Source organism: Aedes albopictus, chromosome 3, assembly GCF_035046485.1.
Source record: "Aedes albopictus strain Foshan chromosome 3, AalbF5, whole genome shotgun sequence".
NCBI classification, from domain to species: Eukaryota; Metazoa; Arthropoda; class Insecta; order Diptera; family Culicidae; genus Aedes; species Aedes albopictus.
In genome coordinates this window covers 431,475,138-431,492,258 of record NC_085138.1, presented here as the reverse complement: position 1 = coordinate 431,492,258, position 17,121 = coordinate 431,475,138, and the positions used below count along the sequence as shown (strand labels likewise).

Here is a 17,121-nt window from a genome sequence, read left to right as displayed (position 1 = left end):
AGAAATTTTCGTAAATATGTTGAATATTTTTGTCATAGCTGTAAGATGAGATGCAGAATGAATGTTCGGAATTCTATTGTTTTGTTTTATTTGAATAAACGAGAGACGAACAAGCCAAGGGCTGAAAGTCTCTTTAATAAAGACAAATCAATCAATTATTTGAAAAAAACTTATGACACATTCAAATAGAACTTCAAAACTGTTGAATTATTGTTTACAGAAACTATGGCAAGAGCCGTTTAGAAAATGAATGGTCCAAATTTCTTACAAAAATGAGGTGTTCGTAAAAGATATTCTTGAAAATAGAGGATGTAATTCATTGCAAACCCCTGACAACATGTTTCCCAACTATATCAAAATGTTGGTCACAAAATCTAATTGTATAAATTGCCATTTTGATGTTATTTCTACTATAAAGAGCACACTGTGTCCCGGGCCCTCACATTTGCAATTCCGGCCCTAATTTCCCAATTTTTTACTGCGGTTAAACGTGTGGTAGAACGTGCCTCTGGAGCCGACCTACTGATCGGTAGATTTCTGGTACCACCTCCATTGGTACTAGTTTTCTTTTTGTCGGAAACTAAGCACTTCTCAGGTTTTTCAGATCCAGAGTTCACACACATAAAAGGATTCTTTCCCCTTAAGCCGGTTAAGCCGTTCCGGTGATCATTTTGGATTATTGAAGACATGCGGCTATTTTCCTATACCTAGAGTTGAAAAGTGACACATGCAAATAACGACCGCTTATCTCCACTGAATCACACAAATGCAGAATTAATTGATACCGTCAACCCCCGTTGGTTTGACCTCATCTAATCTGAACACTTTTTAATTTGACCCCCTCTAACCTGCACATCGTTCAAACTAAAAGTGGTTCAAATGTCATTCTGCTTATGGAACGGGGTGAAACGGAACGCAGAATCAAAACAAAACAGCAAAAAGGGTTACCATCAGTGTGTTTTTCGATGCCCACAGGGTTACTAGAGGTTCAAATTAGAAAATGAACCCCGTTAGTTTGCATGAGGTGTCGTTCAAACTAACGGGGGTAGACGGTATAATGCCATCACTGAAGATTCTGGATTGCCCAATTTGGAGCAGCAGAAATTTCTCAAATTTATAAAAGAAGCTCTCAAAGCTCAAGAGAAAAAATCACAAGCCAAAAAAAATCACATTTTCCAAATCTTGTACAGAACTGAAAAAATGAGTTGATCACAATCCTGACGGTTAACAAGCACTTTCTCTTTGAAATATGTATTGCTGAATTCCATCATCACTTCCCATTTTCACCAGTAATTTTGTTCATTTGTCAGAAACTGGACATCAAGCGGCTCCGTGGTCGTGCGGCTAGGGTCACCAAGCTCTTAGTCGCATCGTGCTGAGGAGCGCGGGTTCGATTCCCGCCGCAGCTGTCAGGAAAAGTTTTCGGCTGTGCCACTGGGCGTTGCATGCTAGTCCGTTGTCTAGTGTCGTGCTTCCTTCAAAGAGCGAAAAGCTCACTGGAAGCATTAAACGTGTCCGTGTCTTTAAGCGGAGACGAGAAAAAACGCGACAGGCGATTCGAAAACACGACGACTGGTTCTCTTGGAGTCTCTTGGAGGAAACTAAGAACAAATTTGAATGAATTTAAATTTTAGAGGGAATTCCTACTGGAATATCTAAAGAAACTCCTGCAGTCCCTATGTTTGTTTCGGTCGTGCAGTCAACAGTGCGCACTACTGGAAATACTACCTGAAAGAATTCCAGATGAAATTATTTGAAGAAACTCTAAAGGATCGCCACTGGATGATTGTTGACTTTCTGGAATTTTCGGTTCTCAGTCTAACAAATTGCGATGATTTATCTTCTATCATCGCCGAATGGCCCAATAGGGTACCAGGCGTGACCCTTTACAACCCGTCTGTTTGAAAATTTGCAAAATTTTTATGACCTGTTGATTTGTGTATCGAGTGAGCTTATGTAATGTTAATTTAAATGTTTGAAGTTAATTTGTGTCAATTTCAATAAATAATTAAGCCTCAATTACCCTATTAATGGCACAAATTTCCCGAATGGAGGAGAACGTGCCTCTAGAGCCAACCTACTGACCTTATTAGGCCCCAATTACCGAAATGTGAGGCGATGATAGAAGATTATTTAACGCAATTTGTTAGGCTGAAAACCGAAAATTCCAGAAAGTCTCTGAAGGATCTGCTGAAGAAATCACAGAAACAATTTTGAAGGAATCTCAGAAGGAGTTTTTTTTTTTTTGAAAAGAACTCCCGTAGAAACTTCCGGAGAAATTCATTAAGAAATGCCAGTTCCCGCTGAATCTTTTGAAGCATCTCCTTAGAAATTCCAGGACGGAATTTAAAATCTGATTAATCCTCCGAAGGAATTTTTGAAGAAACTCCTGAGAAACCTCCTGAACAATCCAGGGGTCGACAGCTCTCCAAATTAAAACTTCTTAAAAAATTCCAAGATAAAACCAAGCTAAATCGTGCAAGAATATCCAGCGCCAAACGTTTATAAGCAACACCCTCAGAAGATGAACTTTTTTCCTATGCACCAATGGATGATACCGCCGGAAGACAGATTATTTGATTACAATCCTTACCTTCTTCCCCTTAAAATGAGTTTAAAAAGTGGTTAGAATGCATAAAAAGTTACTTAATAATAATTATTTTTGTACTTGTTATTTTTGTATCAAGAAAACATCCAACAAAATTCCGCTTAACGTCCAGAGCTATTTTCCGTACGTGTCAAAATAAAACTAAACCAGATCACCTGTCAGCTTCGTTTAGTGGCACCCCCTGCAGTTCCGACAGTAATTTACGATGAAACAATCAGCAAAAACAAGACATTGCAACAGACAGTGCGCTGATTTATGATCACTCCGAGCATAAGTCAGTGTAGGTACGCGATCGTAGCGGCGGCGGGATTGCGTGCTCGCACCAGTTACAAACTCCACTAACCGTACCTTACACGTTTCTCCAATTTATGATATCTTCTGGCGAATGAAATGGGAGACAGTCCTCGGACCCGGGTGCAACAAGAACGTAGGGGAGGCGAGTATTCCCGCCCATTGCAGCATCGGTAGCACTACGAGAATCCCTCCCATCAACTACTGCAGCAGTTGCTCAGGTGGAATATATGTATGAACCTGCTGCATTACGTTAACCCAAAACAATCCACACGATGAACCCAACAAGATCAGCCAGTCTCACACGCACGCAGCGAACGAACGTGCACGGAGCACGCGCGAAAATCCGGCTCCCGGATCAGAATTAATTACCACTTTCCAAAGTTTATTAGATCGAATAAATCCCCTTCGGTTGGTGGGTATATGTACAGTGCTTGTACCACCTCTAGTTGGCTGGTGCGTTTCCTGATGGGCGGGCGGTCGCCCTCAGCTGTCTTAGTTAATTGGTGCACCAGATTCGCTTTATTAGTTGCCGGCACACCTGCTGCTATTGCCGGCATAGAGTGATCCAGAAGAGACCAAATCTGAAATTTCAAGCCATTAAATGGTAAAAGTGGGTTATCTCTCAGTTGTGTATAGGACTACATATGTTCTAAACTCTGCTGAGCAATTTCATTTAAGAAAACATAAAATTTAGCCCATAATATTAATAATACCGTATCTACATCATCACAACACATCAAGGTTCGCTACCTTGAGCAGTGAGATCTTAAAAAATATGCCCGTAGATTAACTCAAGGTATATAATTTATAAAATTTATAATATTAACGAATACCATGTTAACTAACAGTGGTGCCCAATAACAACTATATTTAGCTTTAGCCTTTTTATTCAATATGTAGTTGATTTTCCTACACAATTACATACAATGAGTTTTTGAAAGCAAAACTTTCCGTTTACCTAATGATCTCAAGTTTCCAAAGGATTTTACATAACTCTGAAACTTTAATTTTAGATATCATGAATGAAATTTCAAAACTTTCCTCTACCATGGCCCACCCTAGTGGCGCATCCATATTCGATCTCGAGCATGATTATGGGCTTTCGACGTGATCATAATCGTGCTCGTGGCCCACAGCCGTGATCGGTGCTGATTTTCTGGACCACAACAACTGGTTGGTACATACATATATATGTAGGCAGACATTACTGCCGTGTTGTGCACCTGACTTTCAAACAGCGCGCACGAGATTCCCTTTCACGGAACCGGTTTAACTACTGCACTTTTCTTCGCACTGCTGACTGTTCCGATCCGGTAATGGTCCGAGGGAAGAACAAGTCGAACAATACCGGCTTCGCGGGAAGACGATGGATGACGATGAGTGATTTTTTGTTGTTGGTGTGTTTCGCTTTTCTTTGGGATTACTATACATAGGGTATTGGTTCCCTTATTAAGCATGTGGCTCCCATTTTCATCTCACGAAAAACAAAGGATTGAAGCGCTGTTTGTTTTATTTCTTATTTTTGTATTTTTTGTTAGAAGTGAGCACGCATGAAAGCAAAAAGAACGGAATCAAACGATGTCGTAATCGCTTGTTTTCGAATAGGATGAATATGGGAGCGTGAGATTACTGATGGCACACATACCCTACCTGTATGTATGTTGAGAGCTCAGAGAGGTGACGGAGGATTATCTTCTCGGTTGACGGAACACAAGTGCTGATACACAGATCTACATGAGCGTTTACTGAATATCGAGTTCATGCTGGTATCGAACTTCCTTCAGTGATTCAATTTTGTGTTCATACGGTGAAATGTCCTCAAACCTCGTATCCCTTTCCCTTTAGTTACGAACATTACAAAAATATGAGAAACACTCACAAATATAATTCTTACGAACTTTCATCATTAACCCTAAGGCAGTCGCGTCTTTGTCCACCTTTACCCTATAAAATAATTGAATGCACCTTTATTTATTTGTGCGCAACAGTTACAACCACTGCACCGAGTCTTTTATTTTATTATTTTGGCATAAACAATAATCATACAGCAAATATCAACTTCTCCGATCAATTGCAAAGTTATAGTTGCACATTTGTGTTCCAATTACTGCAGGTAGGGTATTAGTTCCCTTATTAAGCATGTGGCTCCCATTTTCATCCTACGAAAAACAAAGGATTGAAGCGCTGTTTGTTTTGTTTCTTATTTTTGTATTTTTTGTTAGAAGTGAGCACCCATGAGAACAAAAAGAACGGAATCAATCGGTGCCGTAATCGCTTGTTCTCGAATAGGATGAATATGGGAGCATGAGATTACTGATGGCACACATACCCTACATGCTTTATTTTTGAATTATTAGAAGCTCAAATATAAAATCGCCATTAATTCTGCATTTAGAGAGAAATGTTAAATATTTTAAAAGTAATTAAAAAAAATAATTTAAAAGCAAAATATTTCCACCTACAATTATTGAGTACCCACTTCCAATTTCATTGTTCCTCATTCGCCCAATTGGGTGCTGCAACCACACCTGGCTGCAATAAAAGGCAGTAAAATTATGCCATATTAGACCGAGTTTAGTTTTACAAGAACAACTGTTACTTCCCACTGAATATTCATGTTCGTAGAGAGAAAGAAAAGCCAACTGAAGCATAAACAACATAAAGGCAGACTTTCATCCCATTCCGACGTCGCCGTCTTTCGCTTTTGATGCGTTCCACTGATGGACAGACGAAGCAACGAACGACTGCAGCAGCAAGTTGAAGCAGATGCGCCAGGCTGCACGTGGTGTGCGCGCCGCCGTCAGTCGGAATCCAAATCTTTCTCTTTTTCCGCATCTCCAACTATGTTGCGACCCATTTCCGTCGTACCTAACTTAGCCCAGCAGAGCACCTAACGAAAGACCTATTTTTGTGACAGCCACCATCAGCAGCAAAACAGCCAAAGCTTAGCGGGTGGAAATCTGTTTTCGGAAGAAAACAAATTCATCCATTGTATGGTAATTCTTTTCGGGTGGAAAATGGTGTGTCCCATTTTGAGCTCGGCTGGAACAACATCTGAATTCGCAGCCAAGTCCAAGTCAGTTAGCATCAGCAACTTGTCACATTGTGTCGCTCGCTCGAGGTAAGGGTGGAAGTCGAATTGCTGCGCAATTGGGTCTCGCTGGCGACTTCCTACGCGCTTCTTCGGAATGAATGGTGGTAGGCCCCATGTGGTAGGACCAAACAATGTTACATAAAGTTGCACCTTGGAAGGGCCTAATCGCTCATCGTACCTACCTACATGAACATCGAGCGGTACTGAGCCAAAGGGTGTGCAATAAATCCCACTCTTAAATATAGTAATTTGCTGTGGTAATTTAGCGTGGCCGGAATGAGAGATAACTGCCGTGTGGTCGCCGCTACACGAGCTGGAGATCTATCACTGGCAGGCATTTAAATCAAAATCAAATTAAATTAACGTGATACGGGTGGAGCCGATTGCATGATCGTACTCTCTGAAGAGAAACAGCTTTGCGGTTATCGATAAGATTCTCCATCCCCATCTTTCAGAACTTGTTTGCAGCGCTATCACGAAAGTGTTTAACAGGTGTTGAATGCTCTTGTTCCATTACCAGTTTTCCGTAACTCAGGCAATTTAGAGTGGATATTCTTAATTTTGATGACTACACCTCAACCTCTGCAATAATTTCTTACATAAATGACTACAAACGTTCTATCTACTTCACGTTCTTCGATGCTCGTCAAAGTGCTTCTTCCACCTTTCAATAATTTTGCCTTCTGTCCATCGTGAGACTTCTGTCTAAAGCATAGCTTCCCAACCTTCGTTTCGCGACCCCCCAATCGCTTGCAGGCACGCTTCGATTGTTTTACGAAAAGCGCAGTGATGACCGACTGGGGGGTCGCGAGAGCCAAGGTTGGGAACCGTGGGTCTCAAGAGTTCTATGTTCTGTCGGGTTCCATGCTGCAGTATCTTTGCATTGTTATCCTACAAAATTCCTTTACACTATTTGTGGTACTACTGATTTATGACGAAACTGGCTGAAACGATTGTGTACAGTAGTGTACTGTAGTGTAGTATGTACTAGTAAATTAAGTTTGATTTAATTTTCAATTGTTAAAACAATATTAAATGAAAAATATACAGGACTACATTTCGGTCAACTGTTTGACGAAGCCACCTTCTCACAAGTTTAAGGAACTTCATTGTCTAATTGAAGCTAAAATTGTCTTATTCGTATATTAACTTGTGCTGCACAATCATGTGAAGAACTCTCAATGTTCAAATGATGAATGCTCTCTCTACAGACGCACCAACTAACCACCCAGTCAGTGGTCCAGTTCCATTAACCCACTTTCAAGCTGTGCTACCCCACAGCCGGTGAACAATTAATCCCACTGGAAATCACTGTAATCAGTTCATACAAACAATCGTCCACCCCCGTCACAACCAAAAAGGTACTCAGCAGTGTGGCTTTACCATTCAATTCGGACCAAATTTAAAGCTGCTTCCATTTCGTCGCTCGTCCAGTCCCGGAGTACAAACGCCGTAGAATTAAAATGCACCCACAATTTGATCTTTTCACATCGTAAATCTCTTCCTCGGGGGCGGGTGCGTCAGGCTACAAACAATAAAATGTTTCTGTTTTCTGACGCTTCTCTGGTAGTTATGTAACTCAATTGTGGCGCTCGCTGCATAAGAAGCCCGAATGACAACCGACGCAAAAGCGTAAGCTCTACGCTTTTTTTTTATTTTCAATTCCGATTTGCGCATATCTTTGTGCTTTCGTCTCGGATTCATGTGAACTGTGGTGGACTGCCGTGGTGTACTTCCAGTCTGTTTGCATTTTGATTTATTGGACCACCGGAAATAATGTCTACGGGGCATGCCATCTTCATGAGCGCAGGAAACTGGGGCAAAATAGTACTTACCTTACCGGTCAGGCTAAGGCCGGGGTGGCCTCTGCTGTACATAGTAGCCGCCTCCATTCCACTCGGTCCATGGATGTTTGTCTCCAGTTCCGCACTCTGCGTAGGGTGCGCAGGGATGGCATTCACCATTTGCAAAGAGTTACGGCGTGTGCGGCCCTTATGATATTCAGCAAACTTTCAGATAAAACTACAAGGTAAAAGTCATCCATACATTGTTTTTTGATAGCATGCTTATGAACTGAGATAGTAGCAAGTGAATGTAACTCTTTGCAAATGGTGAATGCCATCCCGCAGATCATCCTCCACTTGGTCGACCCACCTAGCTCGCTGCGCCCACGTCTTCTTGTACCGGTCGGATGACTCTCGAGAACCATTTTAGTCGGGTTGCTATCCGACATCCTGATGACGTGACCCGCCCACCGTAGCCTCCCGATTTTCGCGGTATGGACGATGGTTGGTTCTCCCAGCAGCTGATGCAGCTCGTGGTTCATTCGCCTTCTCCAAGTCCCGTCTTCCATCTGCACTCCGCCGTAGATGGTACGCAACACCTTCCGTTCGAAAACTCCAAGGGTGCGTTGGTCCATGTTTCGTGCTCATAGAGGACGACCGGTCTAAGCAGCGTTTTGTAGATGGTTAACTTCGTGTTACGGCGAACTTTATTCGATCGTAGAGTTCTGCGGAGTCCAAAGTAGGCACGATTTCCTACCACAATGCGCCTCTGAATTTCTCTGCTGGTGTCGTTGTCGTCGGTCACCAGTGAGCCCAAGTACACGAATTCTTCAACCGCCTCGATTTCATCACCGTCGATATGAATTCGGGGTGGCGGGCGCGGTGATTCCTCCCTGGAGCCCTTTGCCATCATGTACTTTGTCTTCGACACATTAATAACGATTCGCCTGGCTTCACTCTTTAGTCGGATGTACGTTTCCGCCATCGTCTCAAATTTACGAGCAATAATATCAATATCATCGGCGAAACCAAGCAGCTGAACGGACTTCGTGAAAATCGTCCCACTCGTGTTTATCCCCGCTCTTCTTATTACACCCTCCAAAGCAATGTTTAACAGCAAGCACGAAAGACCATCACCTTGCCGTAACCCTCTGCGAGATTCGAAGGGACTCGAGAGTGTCCCTGATACTCGAACTACGCACATCACTCGATCCATCGTCGCCTTGATCAACCGTATCAGTTTATCCGGGAATCCGTATTCGTGCATAATCTGCCATAGCTGTTCTCGATCGATTGTATCATACGCCGATTTGAAATCGATGAACAAGTGATGTGTGGGCACGTTGAATTCGCGGCATTTCTGCAACACCTGGCGGATGGCGAACATCTGGTCCGTTGTAGCGCGTTCACCCATAAATCCAGCCTGATATTGCCCCACGAACTCTCTTGCGATCGGTGATAGACGGCGGCATAAAATTTGAGAGAGTATTTTGTAGGCAGCGCTCAGTAGTGTGATCGCGCGGTAGTTCCCGCAATCCAACTTGTCGCCCTTTTTGTAGATGGGACACACGATACCTTCCATCCATTCCTCCGGTAATACTACCTCCTCCCAAATCTTGGTAATGACCCAGTGTAGTGCTCTCACTAGTGCTTCTCCACCGTATTTTAGAAGCTCGCTTGGTAGTTGATCTGCTCCAGCGGCTTTGTTGTTTTTCAACCGGCCAACCTCCTCCTCAATCTCTTGAAGGTCAGGGGCCGGCAGTCTTTCGTCCTGTGCACATACACTACCCGTCATAAGTACGGACTCACAAAAAGTATTGCAACAATATTGCATCACCCTGACTCACCTCGATATCTCTAAAACCAGAACACCTACAAAAATGCCGCCTTCAGAAAAGTTGTTGCTTTTGGTCTTCTGAATAACTTTCCTGAAGATAACACCTTTGTAAGTCCTCAGGTTTTGGAGATATCGAGGTGAGTCAGGATGATGCAATATTGTTGCAATATTTTTTGTGAGTCCGTACTTATGACGGGTAGTGTACTCCTAGATCTGTTACCACGCCACCTTCGGTACTTGCAACGTCGCCATTGAGGTGCTCATCGTAATGCTGCCGCCACCTCTCGACCACCTCACGCTCGCTCGTGTTTGTCACGGGAATATTACCGTGATTATCTCGGCACATGTCGGCTTGTGGCACAAAGCCTCTGCGCGAGCGGTTCAGCTTCTCGTAGAACTTTCGTGTTTCCTTAGCGCGGTACAGCTCTTCCATCGCTTCGCGATCTCGTTCTTCCTGCTGGCGCTTCTTCATCCGGAAGACTGAGTTCTGCCTGTTCCGCGCCAGTTTGTAACGTGCCTCATTCGCTCTCGTACGGTATTGCAGCATTCTCGCCCATGCTGCATTCTTCTCGTTTTTCAACTGTTCACATTCGCCGTCGTACCAGTCGTTTCTGTGATTCGGAGTCGCGAAGCCTAGTGCTGTAGCCGAGGTACTACCTATGGCGGATCGGATGTCCCTCCAGCCATCTTCAAGTGTAGCTGTGCCAAGCTGCTCTTCCGTTGGTAGGGCCACTGCTAACTGCTGCGCGTAGTCTTGAGCCACTTCTACGTTACGAAGTTGCTCGATGTTGAGCCGCGGCGTTCGACTTCGACGCGTGGTGATAACTGTCGAAAGTTTTGAGCGCATGCATACAGCGACTAAGTAGTGATCCGAATCTATATTCGCACTGCGGTATGTGCGGACGTTGGTTATATCTGAGAAGAATTTACCGTCGATTAGAACGTGGTCGATTTGGTTTTCTGTTTGATGGTCGGGTGATCTCCAGGTGGCTTTGTGGATATCTTTGCGGGGGAAGAAGGTGCTTCGGACTACCATACCACGGGAGGCTGCAAAGTTTACGCATCGCTGGCCGTTATCATTCGATACGGCGTGCAGGCTGTTTCGCCCGATTACCGGTCTGAACATTTCCTCCCTTCCTACCTGCGCGTTCATGTCGCCGACAACGATTTTCACGTCACGCGGCGAGCAACCATCGCACAATGGTCCGAGGACCAACATTAAGTGGAAAAAATTAATAACTCAAAAACCATTCAAGATAGAGTCTTCATGTCTTCTAGACATTTGCTCGTGAGTCCAAGCCGCGTTATATGCAAAAGTGTCCTAAACGCCAAATCTTAAAATACTTCATATTTCAGCACCTAACTTTTTTATTTCAAAAGATATCGAAATAAAATGTTCTGCAAAGTTGAAGAAGGTAAAACCCCCGACAACTTTCTCGAAGAGCAGTTTTTTCTATCTCTTCAATCTGAGGAGATATAACTTATTGAAATCGGTTTTTTTGTCATATGTCAAAAACTATCATTTTTTCAAGCCTACTATGTTCAGAGCAATTGTACATATTGCCAAAATACACATTTCGTCAGAAGACATCAAAGCTGTACGATGTTTCTATCAAAATATATAAGTATTTTTGTACTTTTTTAAGCCAATTTTTCTAGCGTAACATTTGAAAAAGGCGCAAGTGAATCTTTAATTTTCTCCCACCACCGGATCTAGTATGACAAAAACTGCATTTTAACAAATTTTGGAGAGGGTGTTTTTTTTGTTTTGCGTTTTAAGGTGAAACATCAAGAAATCCCATTACAATTTTGCATACAAACTTTAGAGGCACAAATCTGACGAACGAAGCATCGAATCAAGCCGCACTTGTTTATCCTGGCTTTGCTCACTTTCAAAAAGAGGCAGCTTTTCCAAATCGAGAGCATTTGTTCACGAATTTTCAAGATTGGTGCTCTTGAAATCGTGAGTAGGGGACCAAGTTGGCCATTGTGGCAGCCATGTTTGTATTCTCTGAAGTTTCTCCTTAAATGTGATTTGACTATGACCGTATTTTAGGCATCAAATTCACGAAAAATGACATCCATAATGTCCGAGTTCAACATCTACTCGTGTTTCAAGATCACTTATCTTAAACATTCGAGTAGCGATGAACCCAATGTTGTCTTTTTTGTTTTGTTTTGTTCCTTTGTGTAAGTGAGCAAAAATATAAAACAAATTCCCTATAGTTTTTCGATTTCTTAATTCATCAGATATATGCATCTGGTGATCGTATGCAAATTTTAAATTGAATTGTGGACCGTCCAGTTTTATATGTTTGACATATATTATGAAAGGCCTTTGATCCTAGGATAGGATGCGACACGTAGTCAGTCAATTTCGTCAACGATCAAAATCAAGTGCTGCCACTTTTCTTTATTCCAAATCTTTAAAACTATTTAAGTTTAACGATTGAAGTTTTGATGCATATTTCGCACCGTAAAGCACTATTTGCAATTGCAATAGCGTAACTTGCTACTGAAATTGTCGGGGTTTTTACCTTCTTCAACTTTGCAGAACATTTTATTTCGATATCTTTTGAAATAAAAAAGTTAGGTGCTGTAATATGAAGTATTTTAAGATTTGGCGTTTAGGACACTTTTGCATATAACGCGGCTTGGACTCACGAGCAAATGTCTAGAAGACATGAAGACTCTATCTTGGATGGTTTTTGAGTTATTATTTTTTTCCACTTAATGTTGGTCCTCGGACCATTGTGCATCGTATGTTTGCTCTAACTGCGCGTAGATCACTTCTTTCTCGTCATCGGGTCTCCCTTCGTGTGGGCAGTGGACGTTGATGATACTGTAGTTGAAGAAACGGCCCTTAACTCTCAACATGCACATCCTTGCGTTGATCGGCTGCCACCCGATCACACGTTGTCGCATCTTGCCCAACACTATAAATCCTGTTCCCAGTTCATTGGTGGTGCCACAGCTTTGGTAGAAGGTAGCCGCTCGATGCCCGCTTTTCCACACTTTCTGTCCAGTCCAACAAAGTTCCTGCAACGCCACGATGTCGAAGTTGCGAGGATGTAGTTCGTCGTAGATTATCCTGTCACATCCTGCGAAACCTAGTGACTTGCAATTCCATGTTCCAAGTTTCCAATCGTAGTCCTTATTTCGTCGCGTGGGTCTTTGCCGATTGTATCGAGTCGTATTTTCTCCTATGTTATTCGCAATGGGGATTTTTACGGGTGGCTTGGGCCTACGCCAACAGTCCTGTCTCGCCGGAGGGCCATTGTGCCAGTTCTGTTTAACGTCCCAACCAACACTAGGACGACCACGCTGATGGGGCTACCACCTTGGATCTAGCTGGGCGTGGTGCAGCGTTTCTTACTCAGCCGCTGGATGCCAGAAGAGACGCTGTTTGAGCCGCACCTCCTTGGTGAACAGACACTCGGATCGTACCTCCTCAATCTAGCTGAAGTCAGAAGGACAACAGTGCCCAGGCTGCACTACCAGCTAAGCACACAACTCTTAGCTGGCGGTTTTTGTCATCGCTTGACCCGTGGAAGCATGAGGTAGGAACTTGTGAGGACCAGAGCTATATTGGACGCTCTCCTTATCGACTCACCGTTTTGCAGCCCAAAAAAGGGGCAAAATAGTACCGGTCTTCAATGAGACCGGAGAGGTCATATCATATATGACCCGACATCAGCGATGAAATCGAGAATTACACATGTGTTCGTGACCTTGCGAAGTTGCGGTAGCATCGACGAGATGATGTAGTAGAACTCTGTAGGAATCCCTTAGAAGGAATATCAAACGAACCCCCTTGAGGAAACCATAGACTAGAGCTGCTGAAACTCCGGTAACCGCTACAGAAACTTACGGAAGATTTCCAGAAGCAACTACAAAGAGAGTTTCTGATTATGCTCCAGGGAGAATCCCCAAAGAAACTCAAGGAGCGAATTCCTAGATGAACTTTAGTTGAAATCACTAGATGAATTCCCACAAAAATTCCGAGAAGAAACTCCAGGGAGAATCTATTAAAAAACTCTAGGAAAATCTCTGAAGGAAACTCCAATAGAAATGTTTAAAGAATATTCAAAACAAATCTTTTAAGAAGCATCAGAAGCATTCTTTTGAGAAGCCTCATTAGGAATTCATAGAGAAACTTTCGGAAGAATCCGAGAAAAATATCTTGAAGAAAGTTTTAAATCAACTCCAAGAAGAATAACTGGAGGAGCACCAAGATAAACCCTGGAGGAAACTTATTGACGAATTCATAATGAGACTCAAGAAAGAATCCGGGTAAGAACTACCACCACTGCACTGGTAGAAGAATCTCTCAGACGAACTTCAGCAGGAGTTTCTGGAGAATTTTCAAGAGAAATATTCGTGGAAACTCGAGACGCAACCCTAGAGGAACTCTAGAAGAAAGCGATTGAAAAACTTCAGCTGAAATACCTAGGATTAACGTAGCTTATTTGACTGACTTTACAGTTGCTGCTCGTGTAACGCTGAAATGTCAAGAAGATACCTTCTTGGAACCAGCGCCCAGACTCCACTGTACCCTTATTGGGTGCCAAGAGCTCGTACCAATGAGGGTACAGCAGAGCAAAGCGGGGTCTACAAGGTGGTTAAACTTGTACTTAACAAGGACATTGATACGCGTAAGTGGACGTGCTTGGATAACCTCTGCCAGTCAGCCAACACAGGGGTTCGTGGTTGCTTACAGGATAGGCAGAAGATCGCGTAAACACTGTTTTCGCGCTACGATTCATGACCATGGGGTCCCGTTCCCAACGGCTCAACCAGCCAAAACCAGGGTGCTTCAGTAACAAACGAGGACCTCATCACAATAGCAAAGACGCTTAATGTGAATAAGGCACCGGGTCCAGACGCTATTCCGATCGTAGCCGTTGTAGCAGCCATTGCAACTCGCCTGACACAGCTATACCTGGACAGAGGTGAATTTCTAGGAAGGGGGAAGTAACAAAGATTGGCACAACTGCCCAAACACAGGAAGCCGCCTACTGGCGTACTGACCTATCTGTCTGCTGCGCACCGCCGGAAAGCTGTTGAAGCGAATTATTTTGTCGAGGTTGATGGTCCATACCGAGCGAGAGGTCGCATAATTCCGGGCTCTCGAATAACCAGTTCGGCAGGTCAGTAACTAATACATCAACAAGGAGTTTTGGAAAGTATATGCTGAGTCCTAAACTTCCGGAACAGGGTATTCCTTTACGACATCGAGGAAAGAGAGATGAGCTACAGCATCACCAGAAGCCGGTAGTACGAAACGCGGCGAACTAAATACGGCGTATTGAGGTTTACTCTGCTTCTAAACGTAAAGCTAGATGGTTTTGTCGATGACATTACGGTTGTGGTATGCAGTGAGTCGATTAGAGGAGGTGGAGCCAACCGCGACACATTCTATCAGATAGCTGGAGCATGCCGATCACAAAACGGTGTTTGTAAAAAACGCAGGTCAGAGCATCGGACGCCGGTCATTACGAACGGATGCCCGATCATCTCCAAGTGGTCACTGAAGCAGCTATGTGACACGATCGATGACAAACTAAACTGCAGTGGCTACGTGGTATACACCTGCAAAAAATCATCAGTGGCGATCTTGGCGTTGTCCAAAAGTATGTCAAACAGCCTAGAGCTTGATAACGGTCAATCGAAACGTGGAGCACCTCGAGAGCACCCATTGGTTAATGTGCCTAAGGGTGGCCTCCGAAGAAATATGCGATATGATTATCACTCTCTACAACATATAATAAATGAATATAGTCGTAGAAATTTTCAAAGAAACTCACATATTTAGTAATTTCCAGAAAAGAACATGAGAAATTTCCGGAGGTAATCTAACTAACTAACTAACTAACTAACTAACTAACTAACTAACTAACTAACTAACTAACTTACTTACTATCTATCTAACTGAAGAATGGCGGTAGGATTTTTCAAAGTAATTTCCAAAGAAATTCCTAAGAAAATCCCCAAAGGAATACTGATTCGATTTTCTCAATAAGAGTCGAAGGAATTCTTATAGAAGTTACCGAAATAAGTCTTTAAAACGTTGTCAAATGAATTACTGGAGAAAACAAAGGAATTGTCAAAAGAGTGTCCCAAAGAAATGTGGAACACATTTTCATTTTTCGATCGAATTTCCAAAAAATAAAAAATTAAACCGAACAAATAAGTAGTTTATGATTTTGATATTCTCCATAGAAAAGACGTACTGCACATATTTTTGGATGCTTCTCTGTGTATGAACGCAACTAGTGAGAAATGTACAAAGAATCAACTGAAAAGATGATTGAGTAAGAGAAATAGTGATAACGATACTCACGGAACATGGTTCAATAATTTCTCTTTAACTATTTCACTCAATAACGACAGTAGCCACGTCCTTGCAGTCAGTTGATAGAGAGGAAAAAGCTCGTAGAATTGCTGGATTTACTGAGATAAATGTTTGGATCATTGTTTAAGTTTTTTTAAGGTTATCGTTAATTTTGATGCGAACTTGGCCTTACAAATTGATCATAAACTTTTCTAGCTGTGATACGATAATTCTGTCGCGACACACGTTCCCTTAAGCGTAGGTCTTCGAATCGAAACGCGAGATCATGTCAAGCATTGTTAACAAAGTTTATGCCCGCACAGCCTCATGTAACTATGTTTCGCCAAGTGATGAGTTTAATAAGTTTTTGGTCCCCAGCAACTTTCTGGAGTGCTTCCGGAAATACATATAAACCTCCCTTGGACATCCTAAAAGCCATTTTAAAACACCATGGAACCTACCAAAACTTCCTTAAATTGCACTGAAATTCTGTATAATCCTCCTAAAACCTTCGTAATGAATTATGAAACAACCGACATCCCTCGTAGAGACCCCTGAAACTATAAAACCTTTTGGAACTCCAGGAACCCTCCTGAAACCAAAGCTCCTTAAAAGCAATCTTGAACCCCTGAACTCCCATGAAACGCCCTAAACATCCTGAAACCCCTAAAACTCCTCTGAAGCCTATGTTAATTACATCGAAACCTCTTCAAAACTTCAGGAAACTTACCTTTTACATTTTTAAAACACTCTGAATCTTTGTCAAGCTTCCTGAAACCCCCTTGAAATCCTTTGAAACGCATTATAAGTCCTCATGAAATTCTTTAAAATCCGGAAATCCCCTAAGATCACCATTACGCTCTTGAAATGCGTTTCCCAGCTACTTGAAATTCCTTGCAACACCTTAAAATCGTTATGAAACCAACTGAAACTCTTTTCAAACACTCATAACGTCCAAATTAAATCACCTGAACTCCGTTCTCAAAAAGTGAAACCCAAAACACATACCAGATTTTTTGTGGAATACCATTTACACCTTTTAGACCCCTTAAGCTACCCTAAACTACCTTTAAACTTCCTGAATTCCTCGTTAAATCTCCTGAAGTTATTCTGAAAACACCACCATCCCCCCCCCCCCTCACCATCCACCATATACGTCGACATAAATCA

The 17,121-nt window shown here is 42.6% G+C and overlaps 1 protein-coding gene across 1 annotated transcript in view; it reads right to left on the bottom strand.

Annotated features, from left to right (window-relative positions):
* LOC109621464 (calpain-11-like) overlaps nucleotides 1-17,121 on the bottom strand; it is a 259,165-nt gene that overhangs the window by 175,120 nt on the left and 66,924 nt on the right. The gene's annotated exons all lie outside the window — the stretch shown is intronic.